A 16,214-nucleotide genomic window follows, 5' to 3' on the forward strand; every position below is an offset into this window, starting at 1 on the left:
CATATTACCCAGTTAAGCCAAATATTTTTCGGATATAGCCATGAATTTTCTTAATTATAGTGTAGATACAGGCTTTGAATACAATTGAATTAAAATTGAGTTGATGTAGCAGCAGACAAAAAATAGTTTTGTTTTCTCAAACCTTCGCAATTACAATTAATAAATATTTCAGATTGGCAGATTATCACACAACTTAGAAATGAATACAGAAATAGCTAGATAGATGCGATAGAAGAAGGACAGAGAGAGAGAGAGAGAGAGAGAGAGAGGGAGAGAGAGAGATGGGGGGGCGTGTGAGGAATGGCAGATGATGGTTAATGCAGTGACATTATTTTTATAGATATATTATTATGATATATTGATTTCTTTCATTCTTGTCATAATTAGTGTGAGTAGTAATTTTTGTGCCATAACCAGTATAACCTAAATCTTGGAAAAGAGCTAAATTTTCGCTAGATTTTTGGGCTTCAAACATACAGTTGCTTTCGGTGACGCCACGAGTATAATTATATGAGAAATCTTTTATCTCACTACTAGGTGAATTACTTGTTGATCTGTGTATTGATATAACATCCAATATTTACCTCATGATTGAACGCGATGCCTAATCCAAGGGATAAATACTAGAACTCACTGTTTATTAATCAACACATTATTTTGTGTTTGAAGTGAACTTATATATATTGATTTTTGAGAAATAGTTAATTTATTATAAAGGTAATTCACAAAATGTTCTCAGCATCGAATTCCTTGAATCACGTAGATGTGTTTTCATACCCCGATATTCAAAATCGGTTTAGTTTTGCCCCTAAACACCAGTAAAGCAATACTCTGTATGAAACAATCTCATTTTTAGCTAGTGGATTGGTAAGCGAGGACTAAAACTACAAAATGTTTAATATCTCCGCCGCTCGTGCACGGATTTAGACAATCTATAGCTTGTCAGAAAGGTATTTTAACAAGCTTTCTTTTTATTTGCAGTTTGTAGGACAATATTGTAATGTTCAAAAGTTATTCGCCAAAAACCTGTGCTGTGTTTTGACAAAATCGCCCATATCTCAGAGAGTAAACCACATATCGAAAATCAAAAATAATAGTGTCAAATGGCAACGTTAGGCCTTTCATTTGAAACTAATTTCATAAAGATCGGTTTAGTCATTGCTGAGATAATTACATCACATTTTGTACATACATACATACACACATACACACACGCACACACACATACAGACATTGTCTCAATTTGTCGAGCTGAGTCGATTGGTATATGAGACTCGGCCCTCCGGGCCTCGGAAAAAGTTTTTAAAGTTTGAGCGAATCCTACACATTTCTTTTGTAAGAAATGTAAAAATGGAACGGGACTTCACAGTTTAAATCCAAAGTTTTGTGAAATTTTTAAAAATAGCATCTTTTAGGTGAAAATGGCCATATTGGGTCGAATTTTGTCGTAGGACTACGTCTTTGTTTCCGATATGGGGGTGCACTTTGCAAATTCTACAAAAATGGTATGTAACGAAAAGTGGTCCAATTTTAAACGCATATAATTCAGCCATATCACGATAAATTTTCAAATTTTTTGCGCATATCACCCCGAAATACTTCTAAGAATAGATTCCAACCCAAAGATTTTTGATATCATAGCCTGGTATGGGAAAAATACATTCGACATTCATTCATCTGTATTGAACTTCTGATACATCTCATGCTACCAACCGTTGTGTTTGTCTCACGAAGTAAACGGAAGTATACACTGAGCTTGTCGCAAAGCTCATTAGCGATAGCAGCTGTGCGGCACTCAATTGACTCCCGTTCGTTCTAAGTCGGAGAGCCTCTCATTCTCTCAATATTTTCTAAGAATGATGTTTGGATGTGAGTGAATCAGATTGGAATATTATTGATTTGGTTTGCGAGCCACTCGATGAGTCTAATCTTGATTCAATCATCATATCCAATCATTGAATCGTTCAATCGGTTCTCTATCCTTTGTAGAGGTAATATATGGGTAGAAGTGCAAAGGTAAAATAGCTCATGATGCAGGATTTTTAATTTTTACATACGCAAGCTTATCGTTTAACGGCTAGCGTGACCTACAAGTTTCTTCTGTATCATGTTGAAGTACTTTTTACTATTTCAGTAGGGGAACCGGGGGCAAGTCCGACACCCTAAGGGCAATCCTTTTCTAAAATACCACGAAGCTCCAAAAATTATATATTCTGTGCATAATCCTTGTTTAGATGGTTCTTAACAAGATATAATTTTTTCAGTGTTTCAAAAAATTGGATTCATTAAAAATTATTGGTTGCCAAAAGGAGAAAAATAACATTTTAAAAACGCTGCGGGTAAGACCGACACCCCGAAATGGCAAGAGCGACACCCTTGTTAGCTTTCTTTTTGTCCAATTTTTTCATTAAAAATGTATTGTGTATGTGTGATAAAGTGTAATTATGTGTATATGAGTATGTGAGATGCAAATGCATGCTTTCTGGAATATCATCGCGTAGCAAGAGGAAAAGCATACGAATGTGTGGTGTGAATAAATAATGTTCAACACTTGGTTTTCCCCATTAATCTTTTCTAGCTTTATTACCGCTTGTGAAGCCATTCTAAGAAGTAAGATCCGTTCTGCAAGAAAAATATATCCCCTGTTACTAAGATTCATTCACTTAGAAGTAACATACCCTTTTGTAGTGAGCTATCCGGTTCGTGTTATGATTTTTCGGAACTCTGTTGATCAACAATCCGGCAGAATAGATTAGAATGTGCGGCAATATACTGGTAATTTTCATGCTTTCGCATATTTTGTTTATTTTGTGACGTTGGATGAATCTATATGGCATATATATGTGTCTCGAAATACTCAAAATAATACTAATGATATCCTGTTATTATTGTATGATTTAAAATTTGATATCTGGGAAAAGTGATGGGGTGTCGGGCATACGCACGGTGTCCGACATGCCCCCGATTCCCCTATTCATTAATCTGTCTATCTTTTGTGCAGTTAAAATATTATTTCTTACAGTTGAAAACTGGAAAATCCTATCAGCGACATTTTTTTTTTCTTTTGTTCAATGCTAATTCACGACGTCGGGAGTAGTTTGTTCCATTGCCAAAAACAAAAGAAAATACGATTGTGTCTGATTGAATTTTACAGTTTTCAACTACAACCACAATATTAAACAATGGCTTTCGATATCATGACGCACATGACATTTAAGGTTATAAAGTTCAAACATAGTGTACGAGGTGTTATAACGACCAAAGGGTAAATTTGAAAAAAAAAATCATCAAAACATCTAAAATGATCCCAACGGAACATACCTGTAAATACTATTAAATCCTAGTCAAACCAGCCACAATCGGTTTTAAATGAAGCAATGAGCCGCGATCGGTTGTTTTATTTGATTCGAAATTCTGACAGAAACCTCAAGCCAGCTTAAATTCTGAATGTGCTTGACTGGAATGAAACCAGCTTCTTCGGTAACTACCGATCGAGCCAACCCCATATAGTTTAAAAACTCTTTAATCGCGTATAAACACCCTTAATTGCTAAATTGGACAATATCTTTTGACAAACTGAGTTTTATTGGATTCTGAGATGATTATGACTTTCATTGGTTTAGTTTTCGATAAAAATACACTAAAAATCAGTTTGGACAAGGGAAAGTATGTTTCAAATAATTTTTTTTTTCTTGAAAGCGCCCAACTAATGACTAATTTTGCGAAAATAACTCCTACAACATTTTTTTGTAGAATTTATCATTTTTAGAAACTCCTACAACATTTTTTTGTAGAATTTAGCCATTTGAAAAAACGTGATTAAAAAAGTTTGACCCTCTCAAAAGCTTGTCTAGATCATTTTTGGAAAAACAAAGTATGCAAAGTGGCTTTTTGTGACAAATTTCTCATGTACAGAAAGTTTCATTAAAATCTGAGAGGGTGCTGCCAACATTTGTTCGAGTTGGCGCGAAATTCGTCATATTATAAATATAAATATGTCATAAAAGATGAATGAACTGACCTGACCATTAAAACGTTTCTGTTGGAAAAGCCTTTGCACTCCGTAACACAATTAAAACTACTTTTAGAAAAATACTAAAATAAGCTGGTCTAATTCTTAAGGCTCAATATCATCAATATCAAGTATATCATGTAGAGCTTTTTTTCTCGGCTTGCTTTTTTTCATTGTAGGACTTATCGACTCTCCAAGACAAGGTTATTGGATGCGAGGTACGCAGTTTTTGAACACGCCCTTTTATTTTTACGAGCACTACATTCATTTGCTTTCACACATAAATAACGAGCATAATCCATTACAATAAATCAAGGAGTTAACATGATTCCGCGAAAAAAATTTTGGCGTGAAGTAGCCCCCTTGTGGGGGTGGCTTTACGCCAATTTTAGCTCTTTAGATTTCACGTTCAATCTTGATTTTCCAAAAGTTCTTTTCAATGACTTTGGAGATACTTGTGCCATATGTAAAACATCGAACAGTTTCAAATTTGAAGTTGCGTGATCGTAGTTCTTGAATGTAATGTACAAAACGTTCTATTTTTGGCGTAAAGTAATCACCGATGACGGTATTTCAAAACCCACTCGTCAAACTCGTTCCAAGAACAAAGATAATTACAAGAATATTGATATCCGTCATTATCCCGACGAACTAGTTATGAAAAAAAAAGTTCAACAGACGTATTTTTGGAGTCAATACGTTTTTATGTACAACGTATGGGAAAATATACTTTTGCATATAAAATATTTAAAATAAGCCATAAAAAATTGTAAAACGATCCATAAAAAAGTTGTCCATGTTCCATAAAACAAAACTGCAAATCCATAAAACAGTGTGAATGATCCATAAAAAAGGGCGATTTGATCCATAGATTATGTAAAATTGAACCATAAAATGGTCGCAAAAGAGCACTAAAATAGTAATAAAAGAGCGATTAAAATCAACCAATGCCCCATAAAAATATTGGAAATGTTCCATAAAGTGTTACATTTTGCGACATAAATTAACTGGTATTGATCCATAGAATATTAACAATGTACATTAAAACATGTCGATATGTTCCATAATATCGACAAAAATGTTCCACGGTATTACAAGAATGGAGCAATAAAACGTTAGAAAAGGATCCATAAATTTGATGAAAATGTCTGCTAAATAATTTTTCTTGGTCCATGGAACATGCAAAAATGAACATTAGAAATGCTACATATTGTGAACGTTACATTTTGGTTCATGGATATTTACAAAGCGATCCATAAGAAAAGAAAATGTAAAGCGATCCATTAACCCATTCATGCCCATGTTGTTTGTGGACAACATCGTTTTTAAACAGCTATAACTTTTGATTGAGGCAAGATTTGCTCGCGAAAACAAGTAAGGCTAATAAATGTGTCTATTGCCTTTCATTTGAGCATAAACAGTTACAAGGATCAGCCTTAGAACTGAAGTAATTGCAAATAGTCTGATTGGCTTCCGATCGAGCAGTGCTGCCAGGAACAGTTTACGTTGACAACGGAAAATGAATTTTTCATATATCTTCGTTATGGTGCAATATTTTTGAAAACTGATAAAACTTATCAATTTAGACTGTGTTTGGCTACGTTTTCCATGCAATTCAACTATTGAACTAATTCTAGGATAATTGTATTGAGCATAGGAAGGTAAAAATTGAGTAGCTTCTAGCACTGCAAGGGAAGCACCTATCTTCATGAAAAAAGACTTTTCGTGTATCTTGATATCACCGTTTTCAAGGGAAAATAGTTTTGAGACCCTACATGCACTAGAAAAAAGTTGGGCATGAAAGGGTTAATATGTGCTTATGCGCCAGAAAAATTATACTTAATGAATTTACGCGAAATTTTTGCCATTCAAACTAATAATAAAGTATATTACATTTGATTGTAATGCCAGACTACAACAAACAATGCATGCATTATAGTTAGAAAACTTAAGCTTCCGTGTCCCACTAGTCAGCTAACTGACCTTAGCTAACCTGAAATCATTGTGGCAACTCTTTAAACGGCAGGGAATCTATGACATTAGCGCGCTGAGAGTTATTAGACCACTGATACAGGCGCCGATTTATAGGTGACTGAGCACTTTGTGCCTTTACAGCGAGTTTTACTATTCATGTAGCATTTCTGTAAGTCTAACAAAACAACCAAAGTGTTTAAAAATATTGAAACAGAGCAATAAAAAAGATTAAACCAAAGCAATGCAAATTTGGCATCCCGGTTAAGGCAAAAGATAGAATCGCGTCAGCAAAACGAACATTAACCGTGCGGCTCGTGACAACCGCAATATAACCCTGAAAACCGGTTCGAATCATCCGCAGTGAATCGGGATGGCAACCCACGTGCCTTTTTCAAACGTGTTGTTTCACCGCTATTGCCAAAATTACTAAAATAATTACCATCTATCAATGAATTCAGCAAACAGACCGAGATGGCGCTACATGTCGCAATATCATGCCATGAGAAAAAACAAGTTTTCGGAAAGGGACATCCGTAGGAAAAGTTTGATTTGCAGAAGACACCGATTATCGCGGATTGAAACGACCGCCATTTTGTAGTGGTCGGGATAATAACCCACGGGTAATTTTCGAGCGGATTTGAACAACCGCAACGATAGAATCCAATCGATTTTTAATTGCAATACCGAAGCGTTATCTATTAAACGAGCCTAGACGGAACATCATGTTAAAACAAAAACAACGAAAATTGAAATGAAGCATCAATGCAACTAAAAATAAGAAATAGTAAAAATAACCTGTTAAACAAGGATAGAGATAGAACACACATATAGATTTTTTTAGTATGCATGGATAATGTTAAGGCAAAGTAGATTGATTTAGGAAGTGGAAGAATATAGTTTTTCTATATTATTGACTAAATGAAAATATAATAGCCACAGAAAGAAATATATATTACATATATCTAAACTACTTTTAGGTATTTGGTGATGTGGTCCGTGTGGATTGGATCTCTACAAAAACTACTTGTTTCAGATTATTATGTTGAGCTAAATGAGCATTAACTAGTGACTGAACAGTACGTTTGAGAAAAAGGTTCCATTCATATGAGATTGTTATCCTTATTCCTGAAAACAGCGAATCCGATTCGTTATAGACGAGTGTTACTCATCATCTTCACGAGCCAGAGCGAGAGTTCGAGTGAGTTGAGATAATAAAAACAAACACCTAAAACACTCGATCTAACGATTATTAATCATGAGATTCAGAGATCAAAGAACTAGCACTCGCTCGGATCACTCACTTTTATCCACTAGCCGAGTACGCGCCCTTAGGCTCTTCACCGAAGCCCAGGGATGTTGCTTAGGGATACATTGTTGCTATATACTGCTATACATGCAAATGCACATCCATCCATACATACATAGAAACATTCATACATACGTACAGCTTAGCGCATATTTGTCTTATGTCGTTTTTGCTTGAAGCGAAACTAAGTCAGTTTTAGCCCAAACTGCAGTCAAAATGTATGAACTGACAGCAGTTGGGGTTAGAACCTGACTCAGTTTCCGGGTCATGCAAAAACGTCATTAAAGAGCATGTCATGACGTGTTCTCTAGTCCGTCCAATCTTAATCTCTCCTGCCATTGCATTTGAGTCAAAATCACGACTGAAAAATGTTTCGCATTGAATCCGCTTTTATCTTTTCTATGGTTTCCTTTTTTGTCTCCTACATCTGAAGCGGAGCAGTCGACTGTTAATTTATACGATAAAATACTAGCAGTCCTAGTCCTTACTCGCGCATACTTTTTACAACTGTGCTGTTTCTCTTTGATCTAATAACAGAATTCAATAAATCCTGTTCTAGTCTATATTGGTAGGAATTAGATTGTAGATCAGACAAATGTTCAGTTTTCTTTATATTTCCATTATGCTGAGTAACTAGACAGGTGAAGGCATTTTGAAAATCTACAAAGAGAATCTCTGTCCATAAAGAATATGAGAAAGACATCGATTTCCCAGGTTTGCTCAAACCGAAGGTTCGTCTGTACGACTCGAACAGAGCATATCAACCCAAAAAGGCTACTCAGCATTTCTAGTGTGCTTGATTGATTTAAATGATCATAAAAAATAAGTTCGGAATAATCTATACCTCTTAGGTGCCAGTCTTACACTCCTTTCCTGAAATAGCCTCATACACAAGGTCAAGAGTCGAGAACTAGCAGGATACACATATCCCCCCACCCAAGCGAATTGATCTATCCACTTGTATGTAGGAGTACACGTCTAACAAACAGCCGTGAGGACATCCGCCACAATGAGAATGGACTGTTCCTGAACTGTTTGACCTATAATTATGTAGATATTAGATGTGTTAGTACTAACTACAGGTTCCATTTCAGTGGTAATAAGTGTCTCATTCATACTTTTAAAACTCACGATTTGGTGCCTATGTAACTGCAACTTACCGCTGCGCATCTCTTCCAGCACCAACAGCCGATCGCAACATAGAATCAAAATATGCCAATCTGCCATTTCGTTCGGAACTGTTATATCAGTCGTTCAAGGCCGGTATGAGTCGTAAATACCAACTATCTGAAGCGAAAACAGACATTATATATCACTTTATACATATTTTTATGTTTTAATTAACACTTTCTTAAGCTTAGTATGCACCTCTTCCGAAATGAGGTCGTGAAATATTTTTCCTTCTTCCGTGCGGAATTTTGACATTTGCTCGCGAAAACTAGTCTGTGTATTTGCTGTTAGATCTCGCTTTTGATAACTGGAAAACGACATCAGCTGTTGTTTGTTTATTTCTTTTTTATATTTCTGTTGTCATTTAAATGTTTTAAATAATGTATTTTATTAATTCATCACGGATGTGTATGAAATCGGTAACAATTGTAAACCTATTTGCCATTCATGAAGCTCTCAGGGAAGTGACGTACTCAGTATAATGCTCATCATAATGCTTATTTGTGACGGTTCCGGATGTCTCGGGGAAGTTCAGTCTGACCAATTTAGACAGCACAATTCCTGCCATCGGAAATTTAAATCATTGGCTGGCCATTTTCTATCTAAATTGGCTGCTTCTACCGGTTCCAGAAGACCCAGGGAAATGATCGAAATTCGCTCAAACCAAATCTATTGTAATTGTCCGAATCGTAACTCTTAATCGGCGTTTGACCATTAAGAAGCAAATCTGATTGCCTTGGCCGCCTTTACCGCTTTCACAAGTCTCGGGGAAACTACCTTTCGAAACACGCTTCGGAATCCGGAAATATAACGCAAATATAACAACCGACTCCGACTCAATCGGTTTCAGGTCGAACCAAACCCTAGGCTTTAAACTTTGGCTGACGTTAAAAATCGATTATGATAACAATGGCTACTACTAAATGTTCTGGAAGTCACAGGGAATGCTACCAATAATCAGTACGGATACAAACCTATTTTTGGTATAACAATTGTGAGAATCGTAGTTCAAATATATTGCCATAAGTAATTCGTGGTAATTCTTATTGCATGAAACACTAGAGAGGTTTAAGGAATTGCGCATATTGCTACTACTTGCATTACTGCCACAAGAAGCATAATTGTCCCATGTGTATAGGGATTCCCATAGCACATGGGACAGTTTTGCTTCTAGCGGCAGAATACCTCACACAAAAAATGCTGTTCAAGTCTGATATTACACCGAAAGTTAGACGAATTAACTGAATTCTAATTTGATGGTCAGATTGACCTTGTATGTAAATTATGGAAAAGATGTTATAAGCCTTTTACAATCAGTCATAATACAATAATACGTTATAATCCATTTAAAACGAATGTATTGCTAGTTAGGCACTTTTCAATCAGTTAGGTCCTTTCATAATCAGTTCGGTCATAAAAATCAATTAGGCCCTTTTATTAATTGTTGTAAAATCGCTATCAAAATTCTTCATGGTCAAATGTTGCGTTATGTACGTGCTCGGGTAGATATTTGTTAATGGAAAACATGAAATTTCCATTTGTTACATTTTGCAGTTAGGTCCTTTCAAATGTTTGGATAGAACTGGGTAGAGATAAATTGTAATTTTAATTGTAAATTTATTACCCTGTTGGTTACATATGTCAGGTCAAGGAAGAAAAAAAAATTAATAAAATTATAAATTCAGAATCAAAACAAGTATGACCCAAAAAAGCTCCTATGCCTTTCACCAGTAGCTGGTCGAAAACACTACCGTGCGATCTTTTCAATTTCGTCCGAGTTCTCCGCGTCTAGCAACTGAATCTTTTTCCGGAAGTGTTTTTCGATTGATCTGCAAATCATCATGCTTCGATCACTGCCCACTAGGTTGATGGTGATTCCGTTCTGTTAAAGAAGTGGGAAGAAATACAATCCATAGGATCACAAGAATGAGTCACACTTACCGAATCAACCGGTGCGTCTAATTCGATGTAGATACGTTTCGCAATCGGCTCGTCCCTGCTAATCCATCGGCAGGTCGAAGTTGATGACAATGGTCACCTGTTCAACATCGATACCTAAGATACCTAAGGCGGAAGAATCTCTCCGTAACCTGGTGCTGCAGCCAGAATCAAGTGGTGGAACTTACCCCTAGACAAAACGTTCGTTGCAATCAATACCTTCTCTAGTCCGGCTCGGGATCGATCCAGAACGGCCAACCGTTGCTCCGCCGTTAGATCACCGGACAGTACCGCTACTGAGTGATTATCCTGGTCCAACCGGCCGTTTTGCGTGCCTGTTTCGATCGATTAACAATGCCGAAAATAAGTTTACTTGGAGTTTACAACTGTCCTATACATCATATGACAGAAAATGATCGCTTGTCCGACGGTAATCATACCGTACATGTTTGAAATTGCTTGATATTTCTCGTCCTGGTTGCGGCATTTGACGTAGTAGTGTTTGGTGTTATCGAGTGATTCTTGCTCCCGCACCAGAAGAATCATGATCGGATTGGTTACGATGTACTGGGCGAATCCCATCACCTCCCGCTCGTACGTGGCTAAAAAGAACAGCGATCATAACGCCCGCCTCGTCCGGTACAAAAATTGCAATCTTCTTAAGGTCGAACACCCGGCTGTTCCGATGATGATATTAGTCAGCTTCGCCCCTTTGACGATCTTCTCACCGCGAACGGTTTAACCAAGTTCGATTTCCGCACAAAACTTTGCCGTTTTGCAGCTACTTTCCCCTTCTGAATTGCCAGTTCATACGTGGGGAAAGGCAAATCACCTGCGGATAGTTTTTCAACGGATCGACTCGATTGAGCATTGCCAGCACGAAGGCAGTGGTTTTTCTTGTTCCCGACCAACTCTGGGCGATTATGTTCTGTGGCGGATCGGCCAACAGAGTAGGTTGAGCCGTCTTCTGAATCTTGGAAGGAGCGTTGAAACCCATAGCATAGACTCCCTGAAGCAGTTCCGAATTCATGTGCAAAGCTTCGAAAGTTTTAACCAAGTATCGCGGCGAAGAAGGATCCTTCACCCCCAGATCCAGCTTTGATTCTACTAGACCTTTGCGAATAAGTTTAATTAGCAAACTTGCATCCGCCGGGCTAAAAGATGAATCATGGATAATTTTAAAGCTGATATTAAATATTTCTGGAGAAAAATTTGAATAGGACGTAAGTAACAATGAGATTTTTTTGGTGTGTTTCTCTTCTGTTAATTACTCGGTCGTTTCAATATTTAGTACTCAACTCTTTGCCTAATATTCTAGTAAAAACTATCGGCTTTCGATATGTACTGGAAAATTAGTGTAAAAAGTTATAAAGACGTAATAATCGAAACAGAAAGTAAACAGAGAGAGGCTCTCAATGTTACTTATGTCCTAATCAAAATTTTCTCCAGATTTCGACTTACTTGAATGCCTCTGCATCTTCCGTGGAGGAAGCTGTTTCTCCATTTTCGCTAGCAGCTTTTTTTTTCTTCAGGAGCTGCTAAAGTCTTAATTTCTGTAGCTACCGAAAACAAAACTGCAGGTGCAGCCGTTTCTACGGGAGTAATTTGATCGCTGGTTCTACTGGCGGTGAACTAGAAGGTTTTTCCGCATTCTCTTTCTTTGGGCTGTCAGCCGCCGGCTCTGGTTCCTTATCCTTAGGGATACTCAGATCGATAACCTATTTGTATTGAAAAGAAAAATTCAAAACCTATGGAAAAATTATCGCTCCAAAAATAGGTTAGTTGGTTATGACAAAAACAACACTTACCGAGTGCAGAAATTTCCTGATCCTCCCTCCGTCTTTTTGACCCAGTTATCGGCAGCACTTGCCATCGTTTCGACCGGGTATTAAAATTCAAAAGCTACAATATATGGAAAAAGGTCCTAAACAGCACGGATACTGTCACTCCGGTGGTTTATTCCTTGCAATTGGCTGAACTTTTGCCCAGAGCGACCTTTCGGAAAAAAAAACGCCTTCTTTTGTCTGCTCACTTCGCTGCAATGAAACCGATGATGAGCGCTTTTTTCCAAACGAGTCACACGGTTGGCCCGATTGAATATGTCGCGCGTGTAGAGTATGCTTCCATTATGTTTGTTCTGTAAATTGACAAGGACATCTAAATATGCAAAGGAATGCTTGGAGGAGAGAAGCTACTGTTAAACACATACCGAAAGAGAAAGTCCTTTCCGAGGATCTTGATGTTGTATTTACTGTTGGCCCATTATCACCGTGTTCTGCTGCTGGGTGGTTACCATGGCATTATGTTGCTGGTGTTCGGTGATGTGTATTCGCTATGGTTGCTGTTCGATCTGAAAAAAATTATGATGAAAAATATCCGTGAATGAGTGAACGCGAGCTTTTGAAAGAAGAATAGGGTATTACATTACAATGTACTGAACACGGTACGGATCCTTCGAAACTAAAAAAAAATTGAAGGGTTGTGTACAGGACACGACCACGGTGACATTAAAAATATAGCTTTTTTATCTATCACACATATCGACACACGTTCTTGTTCACTCGCCTGTTTTCATATGTTACAATTTGCTATATACCCTCCCCATTAAAACACAATTTATTGAAGGTCTTTTAACGGTAATCTATTAATTAATCAAGTATCTCACTAGGTGATTGGCATTATTTGGCTGATCCATCTAGTAAAAATAGGCTGGTCTGTCCAGAAAATATATTCAAAAGAAAAGTTCCATATTGAGAGCTGTGATGAGGAAACCCACGCCCGCCAACGGAAATATACAGATTCTCCATAAAATATGAAATTTCATTTTCCATTTAAATTTTCAATAATGTACTAATGAACTTAAGTAAACAATCTTAAGTGTAAGTATTTCTTGATCGATTAGTGGTGGAAAAATGAAATTATTTGATAAATTACATTGTTATGCAACGTTCGCACTACCAGTTAAAACGGTTTTTTATGCTATCTTGGTGACATTTTTCTTGTTGCTAATTATTAAAACGTGTTATAACTCTGTAGTGTAAACATTGTATTATTAAACCAATTCTGCAGCGTTTTATGTTATATAGGTGTTTTATGTGGTAATAGGACTGACATAATTATATCTTCAGTACAGCGGTTTGTTTCATAATTTAAAACAGATTTATTTTAAAATTTAAATTAGTATACCCTACCGTATTTGTTGTATACCTTAAAACGCAATTAGAACTGTGTTTTAAATACATAGGGTAGGACAGATATTCTGACTGAATAAACTGGGAAAACAATTTTAAGTCCAGTAACGCTTAAGACAGGGCTTGAATTTGAATCGAAAAAGAACACCCGCTTGAACTGCTGCTGGGACGGTAAGTTCTGTTTTAAAATTTTCCGTTGTGTGCAGTACGAAACAAAAGTGTTTGAAATTAGAAAACAAAAAGTTCTGCTGGGAATGTGATTGTTTCCGATGCAATTACACTCAGATTTTTCACGCAGGGGATACAGGCCGTGTAAATGAAAACTGCGTAAATTTAAAAAAAAACGCGTTAATGAAAACCGCGTAAATTTCAAAATCCGCGTAAAAAACCTGAGTGTGCTCTCCTATATAAAATACTACGCTGCTGAACAGTGCAATAACTACAGAAGCACGTTGTCAGATGCCTTACTGATAAAAAACATATAACCGAAATATGAAACATGAAAACCAATTGGCTCTTTACCCTACGCAGCTACAAAGCGCCGTAAACATGGATTAACAAGTTACAACGCACACGCATGCATAAAAATAAATATATTTTTTTCAAACGCAACACTCTTAAGCAGCACACACCGTATTGAATTAAATCCAAACCACCCCGCCCACCCACTTTGCAAATCATTCTGTGACACCATGCTGGTACCCGACAAATCCGCACACGGCCACCGCTGCCGAAAATGCATAGCGTCTACCGCTTATTGTAGTGCCCAGACGCTGCAGCCATGATCTTACCCGTTCGACATAAGAACAAAAACTGATTCAAACGGGTACGCGTCACCTCTATTTATAAACTAATATGGTATATGGTTTAGTCACTTAGGTGCGAGTGTGTGCAAATGCCAACGTTGCCGAAAATCGATAACGCTTATTGCATCGCCCGGAGACGATGTTGCTCGTATGGGATATTAGCAACAACTGATTTAAACGGACATGCGTCGCTTCTATTTATGACTTTTCGTGTTTGATTAAGCGACTAAGCTGCCCTCTAATGACGGCTGTGTCTGAGAAATCTACCTCACGAATGGTTTTTTTCCCGTTTTTCGTAAACTTTTTAATTTTACCAATTTCCAAAAGTCTACTTTTATTGGGGTGATATTAAATTATTACCAATATTTAAGTTAGGTGTTTCTGAATCGGTTGGTGTATGAATGATAAAAATCCATCTAGTAATATCAGAGTTATAAGCGTGCAAACCTTACATAGTTTCATTACATGGGAGATAGTTTAGATTTTAGAATGACACCTAGCCCCTGATAGTGGAGTAAGACATTTTTAATGTCAAAAGATTGTGGTGTGAGCAACGTGTAAACCGATTGTAGAAATTTTATAAGGGTGATCGCTTACTCTGCAAGTATAATGAAATACAAATACAAATAGTTTTAACACCATGGCGGACAATGACAGCCAGCTGAAGCCTTTTAATAGCATTAGTAATGCTAATATAAGGCTTTAAAATTTGACATTTGTGCGCTGGTGCTCTATAATAGCATTAGTACTCCAGAAACGAGTTGTCAATCTCTGCACAGTAATAGCACTATATTTCGCCTTTTCTGGCATAATACCAGCATTATATAAGTATTAAGGGCTTCACAGCTCTATAAGACTGCATTATATGTGGATCTAAAGCAGATATTAGGCTACGTTATAATGCTTATTGGTTACTTGGGTAGTACTTGTTTCATTTTTTCATTTTTTATTTCGGCTATACAGTCACATTTTCTTTCTTACGTTTTACGTTTTAACGGCATTCAATTAGCTAGAGATTACTGGGTAGGGAAAGTAATGAAAATTTAGAGCCATAGTACTCAAGTGAGAGCAAGGATGTGAAGTATACAGATCGGAAAACTAGAAGTGGTAGGGTATCTTAACATTAGAAAAAACGACTTTTGTCCATACATTTTTTGCTCTGATACATTAGCATTTAATGTAAATTTACTGTATCATTTTTCGCTCAACAATAAAATTAGTTGTTACAGGTCGTCAAACGGTGGGATAACAAAATTCTCACAAGTTTCCTATCTCATGCCTCCACGCGAGTCTAAGTCTATTGATGACATTTGGTCCTTAGACCGGCGACGACTGGGTGCTATCAGCCTTCTGCCGATAGTAGCAGAATGAGAGGGTGCGAACAGATCTAGTCGAGAAAACATTGCCGTAAAAATGAATAGTTGATCGGAAATTAGCCCCAATACGACTAGTATCTATTATTACGAGTCAATACGTATTGAAAATTCGCCGCGTCTGTTTTTATGAACCTAATTTCAAGCTCCGTTATTGCTAACAAGCCCGTGCATGAGGTTAACAATCCTTTATATTTCCCTTCAGTGTTCGTTATTATCGCTCGTATACTTGTATTTCACAAACAATCCGATATGGAAAATAAGAAATACTTTCCTTGATTTATAACATCTCGCGCTATTTTTGCCTGTACAATGTGTTATAACTCGGTAGTTTTCAAGCCAATAAATATATCGTAGAGAAGAAGTAGCGAATTCAATCCAAATACTGTTGCAATAAATAGTGATCCGGCCCATTACGCAGATAAGATTAGTTTTTCTAGGCAA

At 36.9% G+C, this 16,214-nt stretch overlaps 1 protein-coding gene and 2 long non-coding RNA genes across 10 annotated transcripts in view; 1 reads left to right on the top strand and 2 right to left on the bottom strand.

The window, feature by feature from the left end:
- Positions 1-16,214, top strand: part of LOC131678513 (innexin shaking-B) — a 1,756,176-nt gene that overhangs the window by 906,249 nt on the left and 833,713 nt on the right. The gene's annotated exons all lie outside the window — the stretch shown is intronic.
- LOC131678519 (uncharacterized) lies at positions 10,093-10,831 on the bottom strand. Its single transcript, XR_009303668.1, has 3 exons — positions 10,589-10,831; positions 10,413-10,526; positions 10,093-10,344 (listed from the first exon to the last, which is right to left on the bottom strand). It is a non-coding gene; the product is annotated as an uncharacterized LOC131678519 (long non-coding RNA).
- On the bottom strand, positions 11,100-12,746 carry LOC131678516 (uncharacterized). The gene is made up of 4 exons (XR_009303665.1): positions 12,610-12,746; positions 12,209-12,537; positions 11,862-12,118; positions 11,100-11,554 (listed from the first exon to the last, which is right to left on the bottom strand). It is a non-coding gene; the product is annotated as an uncharacterized LOC131678516 (long non-coding RNA).

This window comes from Topomyia yanbarensis, chromosome 2 (assembly GCF_030247195.1).
Source record: "Topomyia yanbarensis strain Yona2022 chromosome 2, ASM3024719v1, whole genome shotgun sequence".
NCBI lineage: Eukaryota > Metazoa > Arthropoda > Insecta > Diptera > Culicidae > Topomyia > Topomyia yanbarensis.